This window comes from Meles meles, chromosome 11 (assembly GCF_922984935.1).
Source record: "Meles meles chromosome 11, mMelMel3.1 paternal haplotype, whole genome shotgun sequence".
In the NCBI taxonomy this organism is placed as follows: Eukaryota; Metazoa; Chordata; class Mammalia; order Carnivora; family Mustelidae; genus Meles; species Meles meles.
The window spans coordinates 84,901,452-84,914,575 of record NC_060076.1 but is presented as its reverse complement, the minus strand read 5'-3'; positions in this window follow the sequence as shown (position 1 = coordinate 84,914,575).

Here is a 13,124-nt window from a genome sequence, read left to right as displayed (position 1 = left end):
AAAGAAGTTAAAGTCTAAAGAAGTTGGTGACTAAGTAGGAAATACAGATAAATAAAAAACGGATTTCCAGTTCAATTTTAAAAGTCCATTAAGAGAGATTCTCAGTTAAGATGCCTTAGGTCATCATGACTGTAGTCCGCTTCAGATACAAAACAACGGTGGGCAAAGGACAAAAAATATGACATTTAAAAGCCGTGACTATATTAAAAGCCAAATAAAGGTGAAGTTCTAGGCCCTCTGGGCTCCTGGACTCTGGTATCTGTGTGTGGCTGCAGGGAGAAAGTGCGTGTTGATGGACCCCTCCCCCAACCGCAAAGCCAACTGTGTTGATCCATCCTTTGACACCACAGTGGACGCCGCATGCTTTCTTTACTTTGTTTCATGCTCAGTTCACTAAACTTCAAATCTTTCTGTTACTAACACTTAACCACTGAACGATCACAATCTTTCTAAATATTTCTATACTACTTATAAAGCAAATCCATCAAAACTTTTAAAGTTAGAATATCTCAAATATTTATATGCTTATGAGCTTATTTAATTTTACTCCCCTAGATATTTAATTAAATCAAAACAAGATAAGAAATTCTCTTAACTGCCTTTAGCAGCTTAAGGAACAAATAAAACACACACAAAATATCACAGCCATTACAAATATTACAGTAAAGTTAAAATACATTTGACCCTTGAAAACACAACTTTGAACTGTGCACATCCACTTCTATGTGAATTTTTTACAGTACAGTACTGTAAATGTATTTTCCCTTCCTTATGATTTTCCTAATGTTCTAGCTTACTTTATTGTAAGAATACAGTATATAACACACATAACATACAGAATATGTTAACCAACTGTGTGTGTAATCAGTAAGGTTTCTGGTCAATAGCTAAGCTATTAGTAGGGAAGTTTGGGGGATGTTAAGTTTATACAGGAATTTTTTTTTTAAGATTTTATTTATTTATTTGACAGAGAGAGATCACAAGTAGGCAGAGAGGCAGGCGGAGAGAGAGAGGAGGAAGCAGGCTCCCTGCCAAGCAGACAGCCCAAAGCGGGACTCAGTCCCAGGACCCTGAGATCATGACCTGAGCCGAAAGCAGAGGCTTAACCCACTGAGCCATCCATTCACCCAGTTATACAAGAATTTTTGACTGTGCAGTAAAGGTGGTGGGGAGGATTGGAGCCCCTTACCTTTGCCCTGTTCAAGGGTCAACTGTAGCTGTAAAGGTAATGATGAGAAGATTTACCTGCATTAATGAGTGATTTCATTTCATATTTATATTCTTATTTTTTGTTCTTATGTTTGTATCTCCCCGAGATTGCAGTAATTTTCCCAGAAGGTGGAAATGGTATTTTCAAACTCTCAGCTGTCCGACTTGCTGAGGTCCACGGTCTGGCCTTGAGCCATTGACTCTCAGTTGCGTTGCAGGATCCAAGCTGAGCCACCACCGGGAAGAATCCTTTCCAGTGGTGAAACTCCCTCGTGAGACCGTAAGAAACTTCTGAAGCTTGATACTTTTCTGGGAGTAACAGACACTTTATTTATCTAAAGATTTTATTTATTTATTTAAGACAGAACATAAGTGAGTGAGCACCAGCAAGCGGAACAGCAGAAGGAGAGGGAGAAGCAGACTCTCGGCTTGAGCAGCGACCCCAGGAGCCCTGGATCATGACCTGAGCCAAAGGCAGACACTTAATTGACTGAGCCACCTAGGCACCCCTGAGGTACACTTTAAAAAAACAACACTATTAATTGATAGTCCTCTCATTTTGAGTTTTTTTTCTTTTTCCCTTTTTTTTTTTTTTGGCATCATGGGAAATTTACATATGTTTTTATAAGTGTTTCATGATTTCATCAGGGGTGTTAACTTCTAGAGAGAAATGAATGAAACAGTGTGGAAGGAACAAAACTTTAAGTTTAGGAGTGGTGAGAAACACTTTTTTTTTTTTAAATCTAAATTCATTGTAAGTAGATTTTTGGCAAAAACACTGTAATCCAGATCCACATAGATTTTTGGTTTTTTTCTCTATGGCTTAGAAAGAGCTGTCATCTACCGGACATTGTGCCCCTTCAGTCCACAATCGTATTAAAGACCAAAAATTAGATGCTGGCTACAGATCAATGGTGAGGGTAGAAAAGCACGTGAACTTGAGCTCCTTAAGTATTTTATCGTTTCTGATGCTACTCTAAATGGAATTGCTTTCTTAATTCTGTGTGGATTGTTCGCTGTTAATGTATGAAAATTCAACTCATGGTTGTGTGTTTTTTATTTCTTATTTTTTTATAAACATATAATGTATTTTTATCCCCAGGGGTACAGGTCTGTGAATCGCCAGGTTTACACATTTCACAGCACTCACCATAGCACATACCCCCCCCAATGTCCATAACCCCCCTCCCCTCTCCCAACCCCCCCTCCCCCCATCAACCCTCAGTTTGTTTTGTGAGATTAAGAGTCACTTATGGTTTGTCTCCCTCCCAATCGCATCTTGTTTCATTTATTCTTCTCCTATCCCCCTGACCCCCCATGTTGCATCTCCATGTCCTCATATCAGGGAGATCATATGATAGTTGTCTTTCTCCGATTGACTTATTTCACTAAGCATGATACCCTCTAGTTCCATCCACGTCGTCGCAAATGGCAAGATTTCATTTCTTTTGATGGCTGCATAGTATTCATTGTGTATATATACCACCTCTTCTTTATCCATTCATCTGTTGATGGACATCTAGGTTATTTCCATAGTTTGGCTATTGTAGACATTGCTGCTATAAACATTCGGGTGCACGTGCCCCTTTGGATCACTACGTTTGTATCTTTAGGGTAAATACCCAGTAGTGCAATTGCTGGGTCATAGGGTAGATCTATTTTCAACATTTTGAGGAACCTCCATGCTGTTTTCCAGAGTGGTTGCACCAGCTTGCATTCCCACCAACAGTGTAGGAGGGTTCCCCTTTCTCCGCATCCTCGCTAGCATCTGTCATTTCCTGACTTGTTAATTTTAGCCATACTGACTGGTGTGAGGTGATATCTCATTGTGGTCTTCATTTGTATTTCCCTGATGCCGAGTGACGTGGAGCACTTTTTCATGTGTCTGTTGGCCATCTGGATGTCTTCTTTGCAGAAATGTCTGTTCATGTCCTCTGCCCATTTCTTGATTGGATTGTTTGTTCTTTGGGTGTTGAGTTTGCTAAGTTCTTTAGAGGTTTTGGATACGAGCCCTTTATCTGATATGTCATTTGCAAATATCTTCTCCCATTCTGTCAATTGTCTTTTGGTTTTGTGAACTGTTTCCTTTGCTGTGCAAAAGCTTTTGATCTTGATGAAATCCCAATAGTTCATTTTTGCCCTTGCTTCCCTTGCCTTTGCCGATGTTCCTAGGAAGATGTTGCTGCGGCTGAGGTCGAAGAGGTTGCTGCCTGTGTTCTCCTCAAGGATTTTGATGGATTCCTTTCTCACACTGAGGTCCTTCATCCATTTGGAGTCTATTTTCGTGTGTGGTGTAAGGAAGTGGTCCAATTTCATTTTTCTGCATGTGGCTGTCCAATTTTCCCAGCACCATTTATTGAAGAGGCTGTCTTTTTTCCATTGGACATTCTTTCCTGCTTTGTCGACGATTAGTTGACCATAGAGTTGAGGGTCTATTTCTGGGCTCTCTATTCTGTTCCATTGATCTATGTGTCTGTTTTTGTGCCAGTACCATGCTATCGTGATGATGACAGTTTGTAATAGAGCTTTAAGTCCGGAATTGTGATGCCACCCACTTTGGCTTTCTTTTTCAATATCCCTTTGGCTATTCGAGGTCTTTTCTGGTTCCATATAAATTTGAGGATTATTTGTTCCATTTCTTTGAAAAAAATGGATGGTATTTTGATAGGGATTGCATTAAATGTGTAGATTGCTTTAGGTAGCATGGACATTTTCACAATATTTATTCTTCCAATCCAGGAGCATGGAACATTTTTCCATTTCTTTGTGTCTTCCTCAATTTCTTTCATGAGTACTTTATAGTTTTCTGCATATAGATTCTTAGCCTCATTGGTTAGGTTTGTTCCTAGGTATCTTATAGTTTTGGGTGTAATTGTAAATGGGATTGACTCCTTAATTTCTCTTTCTTCTGTCTTGTTGTTGGTGTACAGAAATGCAACTGATTTCTGTGCATTGATTTTTATATCCTGACACTTTACCGAATTCCTGTACAAGTTCTAGCAGTTTTGGAGTGGAGTCTTTTGGGTTTTCCACATATAGTATCATATCATCGCGAAGAGTGATAGTTTGACTTCTTCTTTGCTGATTTGGATGCCTTTAATTTCTTTTTGTTGTCTGATTGCCGAGGCTAGGACTTCTAGTACTATGTTGAATTGCAGTGGTGATAATGGACATCCCTGCCGTGTTCCTGACCTTAACGGAAAAGCTTTCAGTTTTTCTGCATTGAGAATGATATTTGTGGTGGGTTTTTCATAGATGGCTTTGATAATTTTGAGGTATGTGCCCTCTATCCCTACACTTTGAAGAGTTTTGATCAGGAAAGGATGCTGTACTTTGTCAAATGCTTTTTCAGCATCTATTGAGAGTATCATATGGTTCTTGTTCTTTCTTTTATTAATATGTTCTATCACATTGATTGATTTGCAGATGTTGAACCATCCTTGCAGCCCTGGAATAAATCCCACTTGGTTGTGGTGAATAATCCTTTTAATGTACTGTTGAATCCTATTGGCTAGTATTTTGGTGAGAATTTTTGCATCTGTGTTCATTAAGGATATTGGTCTGTAGTTCTCTTTTTTGGTGGGATCCTTGTCTGGTTTTGGGATCAAGGTGATGCTGACCTCATAAAATGAGTTTGGAAGTTTTCATTCCATTTCTATTTTTTTGGAACAGTTTCAGGAGAATAGGAATTAGTTCTTCTTTAAATATTTGGTAGAATTCCCCTGGGAAGCCATCTGGCCCTGGGCTTTTGTTTGTTTGGATACTTTTGATGACTGTTTTAATCTCCTCAGTGGTTATGAGCCTGTTCAGGTTTTCTAGTTCTTCCTGGTTCAGTTGTGGTAGTTTATATGTCTCTAGGAATGCATCCATTTCTTCCAGATTGTCAAATTTGTTGGCGTAGAATTGCTCATAGTATGTTCTTATAATTGTCTGTATTTCTTTGGTGTTAGTTGTGATCTCTCCTCTTTCATTCATGATTTTATTTATTTGAGTCCTTTCTCTTTTCTTTTTGATGAGTCTGGCCAAGGGTTTATCAATCTTATTAATTCTTTCAAAGAACCACCTCCTAGTTTCATTGATTTGTTCTATTGTTTTTTTGGTTTCTATTTCATTGATTTCTGCTCTGATCTTTAAGATTTCTCTTCTCCTGCTGGGTTTAGGGTTTCTTTCTTGTTCTTTCTCCAGCTCCTTTAGATGTAGGGTTAGGTTGTGTACTTGAGACCTTTCTTGTTTCTTGAGAAAGTCTTGTACCACTATATATTTTCCTCTCAGGACTGCCTTTGCTGTGTCGCACAGATTTTGAACCGTTGTGTTTTCATTATCATTTGTTTCCATGAATTTTTTCATTTCTTTAATTTCCTGGTTGACCCATTCATTCTTTAGATGGATGCTGTTTAGTCTCCATGTATTTGGGTTCTTTCCAAATTTCCTCTTGTGATTGAGTTCTAGCTTCAGAGCATTGTGGTCTGAAAATATGCAGGGAATGATCCCAATCTTTTGATACTGGTTGAGACCTGATTTAGGACCCAGGATGTGATCTATTCTGGAGAATGTTCCATGTGCACTAGAGAAGAATGTGTATTCTGTTGCTTTGGGATGAAATGTTCTGAATATATGTGTGATGTCCATCTGGTCCAGTGTGTCATTTAAGGCCTTTATTTCCTTGTTGATCTTTTGCTTGGATGATCTGTCCATTTCAGCGAGGGGAGTGTTAAAGTCCCCTACTGTCATTGTATTATTATAGATGTGTTTCCTTAATTTTGTTATTAATTGGTTGATATAGTTGGCTGCTCCCACGTTAGGGGCATAGATATTTAAAATTGTTAGATCTTCTTGTTGGACAGACCCTTTGAGTATGATATAGTGTCCTTCCTCATCTCTTATTATAGTCTTTGACTTAAAATCTAATTGATGTGATATAAGGATTGCCACCCCAGCTTTCTTCTGATGCCCATTAGCATGGTAAATTGTTTTCCACCCCCTCACTTTAAATCTGGAGGTGTCTTCGCGTCTAAAATGAGTTTCTTGTAGGCAACATATAGATGGGTTTTGTTTTTTTATCCATTCTGATACCCTGTGTCTTTTGATTGGGGCATTTAGCCCATTAACATTCATTGTAACTATTGAGAGATATGAATTTAATGCCATTATATTGCCTGTAAGGTGACTGTTACTGTATATTGTCTCTGTACCTATCTGATCTACTACTTTTAGGCCCTCCCTTTCCTTAGAGGACCCCTTTCAATATTTCCTGTAGAGCTGGTTTGGTGTTTGCAAATTCTTTCAGTTTTTGTTTGTCCTGGAAGCTTTTTATCTCTCCTTCTATTTTCAATGATAGGCTAGCTGGATAGAGTATTCTTGGCTGCATGTTTTTCTCGTTTAGTGCTCTGAATATATCATGCCAGCTCTTTCTGGCCTGCCAGGTCTCTGTGGATACGTCTGCTGCCAATCTAATATTTTGACCATTGTATGTTACAGACTTCTTTTCCAGACTGCTTTCAGGATATTCTCTGTCACTAAGACTTGTAAATTTTACTATTAGGTGACGGGGTGTGGACCTATTCTTGTTGATTTTGAGGGGGTTTCTCTGCACCTCCTGGATTTTGATGCTTGTTCCCTTTGCCATGTTAGGGAAATTCTCTCCAATAATTCTCTCCGATATACCTTCTGCTCCCCTCTCTCTTTCTTCTTCTTCTGGAATCCCAATTATTCTAATGTTTCATTTTATGGTGTCACTTATCTCTCGAATTCTCCCCTCATGGTCCAGTAGCTGTTTGTTCCTCTTTTGCTCAGCTTCTTTATTCTCTGTCATTTGGTCTTCTATATCACTAATTCTTTCTTCTGCCTCATTTATCCTAGTAGTGAGAGCCTCCATTTTTGATTGCACCTCATTAATAGCTTTTTTGATTTCAACTTGGTTCAATTTTAGTTCTTTTATTTCTCCAGAAAGGGCTTTTATCTCTCCAGAGAGGGTTTCTCTAATATCTTCCATGCCTTTTTCGAGCCCGGCTAGAACCTTCAGAATTGTCATTCTGAACTCTAGATCTGACATATTACCAATGTCTGTATTGATTGGGTCCCTAGCCTTTGGTACTGCCTCTTGTTCTTTTTTTTTGTGGTGAATTTTTCCGCCTTGTCATTTTGTCCAGATAAGAGTATATGAAGGAGCAAGTAAAATACTAAAAGGGTGGCAAAGGCCCCAGAAAAATGCACTTTAACCAAATCAGAAGAGACCCCAAATCGTGGAAGGGAGCAAGGGGATAAAAAGAGGTTCAGACAAAAAAAGAAAAAAATTAAAAAAGAAAACAAATAAAGAAAAAATATTAAAAAGAAATATATATATATATATATATATATATATGATAAACTAGTTTAAAAGGGTTAAAAAAGAAAAGCGTAAAAGTTTAAAAAAATTTAGCAGAAGAAGAAAAAAGAAAAAAATTGAGAAAAAAATTAACTGTAAGACTAAAGAATCATGGGGAGAAAGCCATGAGTTCCGTGCTTTGCTTTCTCCTCCTCTGGAATTCCGCTGCTGTCCTAGGTATTGAGCCTTCTTTCCTTGGTAGATGAACTTCATCCTGGCTGGATTTTCTGTTGATCTTCTGGGGGAGGGGCCTGTTGTATTGACTCTCAAGTGTCTTTGCCCGAGGCAGAATTGCACTGCCCTTACCGGGGGCCGGACTAAGTAATCCACTCGGGTTTGTTTTCGGGAGCTTCTGTTCCCTGAACACCTTCCGTAGAGTTCCGGAGGACGGGAATGAAAATGGCGGCCTCCTAGTCTCCGGCCCGGAGGAGGCGAGAGCCTGGGGCCCCAATCCTCAGTGCACTCCCAGAGGACAGCACCCAATCACTCCCGTATCCCCAGTCTCTAGCCGGGCTCCGAGCTCACCCAGCCTGCAACCGGTTCAAGGTAACCCTGAGCTGATAGTTCAGTGCTCGGCTCTGTCTCTGTAGCCGGCTTCTCCGTTCTAATACCTGCGAGCTCGGCGACACTCCAACACCACCAATCCTTCTGTGACCCTGCGGGACCTGGTGCCACGCTGACCCCGTGTGGGCTTCACCCTGGTTTAGCCTCTGGAGCAATGTCCCTCAGTGGAACAGACTTTTAAAAGTCCTGATTTTGTGCTCCGTTGCTCCGCTGCTTGCCAGGAGCTGGCCCCTCCCCCCGCAATCTATCTTCTAGTCATTTTGGATTCACTTCTCTGCCAGTCCTACCTTTCAGAAAGTGGTTGATTTTCTGTTTCTAGAATTGCTGTTCTTCTTCTCTTCGATATCCCGTTGGATTTGTAGGTGTTTGCAATGTTTAGATAAGCTATCGAGCTGATCTCCTGCTACCTGATGTAGTCTCAGCCTGCTACTTCTCCGCCATCTTGACTCCTCCCCTCTGTGTGTTGATTTTTAATCCTGCCACTTCGCATAATTCATTTGTTACTTCTAACAGTTGTGTGTGTGTACGTGTGTGTGTGTGTGTGTAATCATTAGTTTTTCTTATTATGAATTAAAGTTATATAAAGTTGCAGGAGTCATAGAAGTCCAGTTGTCTATGAACAGAGATAATTTCACTTCTTCCTTTCCAACTTCGATGTTTTTTATTTCTTTTTTCTTGCCTAATTGCTCTAACTAGATCTTCTAATACTGTGCTGAACAGAAATGGTGATAGTGGGCATCCTCATCTTTTTCTTGATCCCAGAGGAAAGATTTTCGGTATTCCACCCATCAGTACGATGTTGGTTGTAAGTTTTTCATCTGTGGCCTTTATTATGCCAAAGTCATTTTTTTCCATGCCCAGTTTAAGTAGTTTTTATCATGAACGGGTGTTGAGTTTTGTCAAATGCCTTTTCTGAATTAAAATGATCATGTGGCTTTTGTCCTTATTCTGTTAATGTGATGTAGTACATTGATTTTTTCATGTCTGTAAAACCATCTTTGCATTGTTCCAGGAATAAATCCCACTTGGTTGTATTATATAAGCATTTAATATGCTGTTCAATTTGGTTTGCTAGTATTTTCTTGAAGATTTTGCAATCAATATTCACCAGAGATATTAGTCTGTTGTTTACTTTTCTTATAACGTGTTTGTGTGGTCCTCATAAAAGGGAAAAGTTGGCCTCATAAAGTGAATTTGAAAGTGCTCTCTCCTCTTCAGTATTTTAGAAGAGTTTTAGGAAAACCGATGTTAATTTAAAAAAAAAAAAGATTTTATTTATTTATTTGACAAACAGAGATCATAAGTAGGCAGAGAGGCAGGCAGAGGGGGAGGGGAAAGTAGGCCCCCTGCTGAGCAGAGGGGCTCCATCCCTGGACCCTGAGATCATGACCTGAGCCTAAGGCAGAGGCTCAACCCACTGAGCCACCGAGGTGCACCCCCCCCCCCCTTTTTTTAATGTTTGGTAGAACTCACCCATGAAGCCTTCTGGTTCTGGGCTTTTATTTGGTAGGAGGATTTTGATTACTGATTCGAACTCCTTACTAGTTATAAGTCTATTTAAATTTTTTTTATTTCTTCATGATACAGTGTTGGTAGACAATATGTTTCTAGAATTTGCCAGTTTCATCTAGGTTTTCCAGTTTGTATACAGTTGTTCATAGTATGCTTACTAGTCCTTTTTATTTCTATAAACCTATGGTATTGCCCCCCACTTTTTTTTCTGATTTTGATTATTTGAGTTTGGTCTCTTTTTTTTCTTTATCAATCAACCAAAAGTCTGTCAATGTTGGTGTTTTGTTTTGTTTTGTTTTTTTCCCAAAGACCCAACCCTTGGTTTCATTGATTTTTCTCTATTGCTTTTCTGTTCTCTAGTTGATCTAGCCTACTGTTTTTAAAATTGCTACAGTTGAGTAATCACATGATTGTTAGGAAAGTTTAAAGGTTAGCAGATAACCTACTACTTTTTTGATATTTCTTTTAATTAATCCTGAAGTAACTACTTCCCCCCCCCCTTTTTTTCTTGGAGAGAGGGGAGGAGCTAGGGGGAAGAGCAGAGGGAGAAGGAGAGAGAGAATCCCCAGCAGGGTGTACGCCCAGCATGGAGCCTGATGGCAGGGCTCGATCTCAGTACTCTGAGATCACAACCTGAGCCAAACTCAAGAGATGTATGTTGAACTGACTGAGCCACCCAGGCATCCTAGAAGTAACTACCTTTTAAATCTTTCTTGTCCAGTAGGTCAAGGAGGAGAGTGATAGCATTTGTTCTTTAGAAATATACCTTCGGTAACAATGCGCTGAATGGTTTGAACAGAGGAGAGACTGAAAGAGGAGAGAATAGTTTGGAGATCCTGCTATAATGCAGTCGATAAAAAGTTTGAACAAAGGTAGTGACTGCAAGTCTCTTTTCAATCTGAGATTTTCTTTTTCGTTTGTGTTTTTTTCCCTGAGTTGAAAATTTTAAGAGTTGAATGTCTATGTGCGCAAACATGCCAGTCTTTAACTGTCACTTATTTGTAACTCCTAAGGTTTAAAAAATAAATCACTTTGCATTTCTTTGGTGGGTTTTTTTTAAAAATTAACTATTAATTTACCAGATCATTTTCATTCATTTTCTGAAACTGATCTGAATCAGGATATTCAGGCCTTGAAACAGAAGTGGGTCAAAAGCCACTTTAGATTTTCAAACAGGAATTGAATACAGGAAATTGGTTGTCCTCAGGTATAAATACTCAGGTACTCGGGTAGCTGCTGGGACCAGCAACAGTCCCTTTGACGGAAGGTATGCATGGAGGCAGTGGGTCACCTGAGCCCAGGATCCTGGAGGATGGGTCTGCCTGGGCCAGTGCTGAAACCAGAACTGAAGAACCACCTAACCAGGTGCTGGGACTCCTGAGGGGCTGCTGGTTCCCCAGTGATAGCACTCACTGCTATGGGCACCAGAAGAGCTATCGGATGGTGATGCAGTGTTGGCTATCTCTTGCTGGTGGAAAGTGCCCCCAGAATCTGGACCAGGAAGCAGATCCTTTTTCCCCACTCCTGCCTGTACTTCCCCTTGGTAGAAACTAACCAGAAGCTTGAGGCAAGTGACTGGGAAAACAGAACACCCAGGTCCCTGGACTCTTCAGAGCAGAGCCAAGAACACCAGGCAAACGACAGTTCAAGCCTGTTTATTGTCATGGAGGCTGAGCGGGTCAGAACATTCCAGAAGTTTCTCCATTTGACTTTCTGAGTATCTCTCTTTTCTCTTTGAGAAATTAAATAGGTCTGGTGCCTTTTATACTCCTTTGGATTGAGTCATTGCCACAGGTTTCTGTATCTCCACCAGGTGGAGTCAGAGGCCAGTTTTAAAGGGTTAAATTTAGGAAGTAAATTTAGTTGAGAGTTTCAGTTTCAAATTTGGTGAAGCCAAGATAAACACTACCAGGGGGACTACTTCTTTCCTCTGATGTTTCCTACTAGAATGTTACCTTGTTACTATTTTATTCACTTTGACTGTTAGTCAATGCACCCCATTCCCCAGCTGTACCTGAGGACATTTCTGTTGCAAGGAACAGAGACTCATTCCAGCTGGCTCAAGAAAAGAGAATCTTATTATAAATATACAAGAAGAAACATCACAGACATTTTTGGAAGAGAAACAAAACACAGCAAAGGCTTACCAGGGGCTGCTCTTTGCTTCTTGTAGGGAACACATAGTCACTCTCATGTCTGCTCCTCATTTATTCATTATTCATTCATGAATATGCACTGTGTCTCTGCTATGGTGCTGGAGACTTGAGATACAGGGGTGGATGAGGCATTAGAGGGAAGAGAGATATCAAATAAATAAGCACATATAAAATTATAAATCGCTATAAATGCTCTGCATACAATGTGTAGCTTTTTTTCAACTTTCTTTTATTTATTTATTTATTTATTTATTTGACAGACAGAGATCACAAGTAGGCAGAGAGAGAGAGAGAGAGGGAGGGGGGAAGGGAAGCAGGCTCCCTGCTGGGCAGAGAGCCTGATGTGGGGCTCGATCCCAGGACGCTGGGATCATGACCTGAGCCGAAGGCAGAGGCTTTAACCCACTGAGCCACCCAGGCGCCCCTCAACTTTCTTTTAAAAAAATTAAATTCAATTAATTAACATATGTATTATCAGTTTCAGAGGCACAGGTCTATGATTCGTCAGTCTTACATAATACCCATTGCTCATACATCACATGTCCTCCTTAATGTCTATCACCCTGTTAACCTATCCCCTAGCTCCTCCCCTCCAGCAACCCTCTGTTTGTTTCCTATGATTAAGAGTCTCTTGAGGTTTGTCTCCCTCTCTGATTTCGTTTTGTTTTGTTTTTTTCCTCTTTTCTTCCCGATGATCCTCTGTTTTGTTTCTTTTTTTTTTTTTTTTTAATTTTTTATTTCTTTGACAGAGAGAAATCACAACTAGGCAGAGAGGCAGGCAGAGAGAGAGGAGGAAGCAGGCTCCCTGCCAAGCAGAGAGCCCGATGCGGGGCTCGATCCCAGGGCCCTGGGACCATGACCTGAGCTGAAGGCAGAGGCTTTAACCCACTGAGCCACCCAGGCGCCCCCTCTGTTTTGTTTCTTAAGTTCCACATGTCACTGAGATCATATGATAACTGTCCTTCTCTGATTGACTTACTTTGCTCAGCATGATACTATCTAGTCCATCGACCTCATTGCAAATGGCAAGATTTCATTGTTTCATCTTCTTTACCCATTCATCTGTCGATGGACATCCGGGTTCTTTCCATAGTTTGGCTACTGTGGACATTGCTGCTATAAACATTCGGGTGCAGGTGTCCCTTCAGATCACTACGTTTGTATCTTTAGGGTAAATACCCAGTAGTGCAATTGCGGGGTCGTGGGGTAGCTCTATTTTCAACTTTTTGAGGAATCTCCGTGCTGTTTTCCAGAGTAGCTGCACCAGTTTGCTTTCCCACCAACAGTTTAGGAGGATTCCCCTTTCTCCACATCCTCGC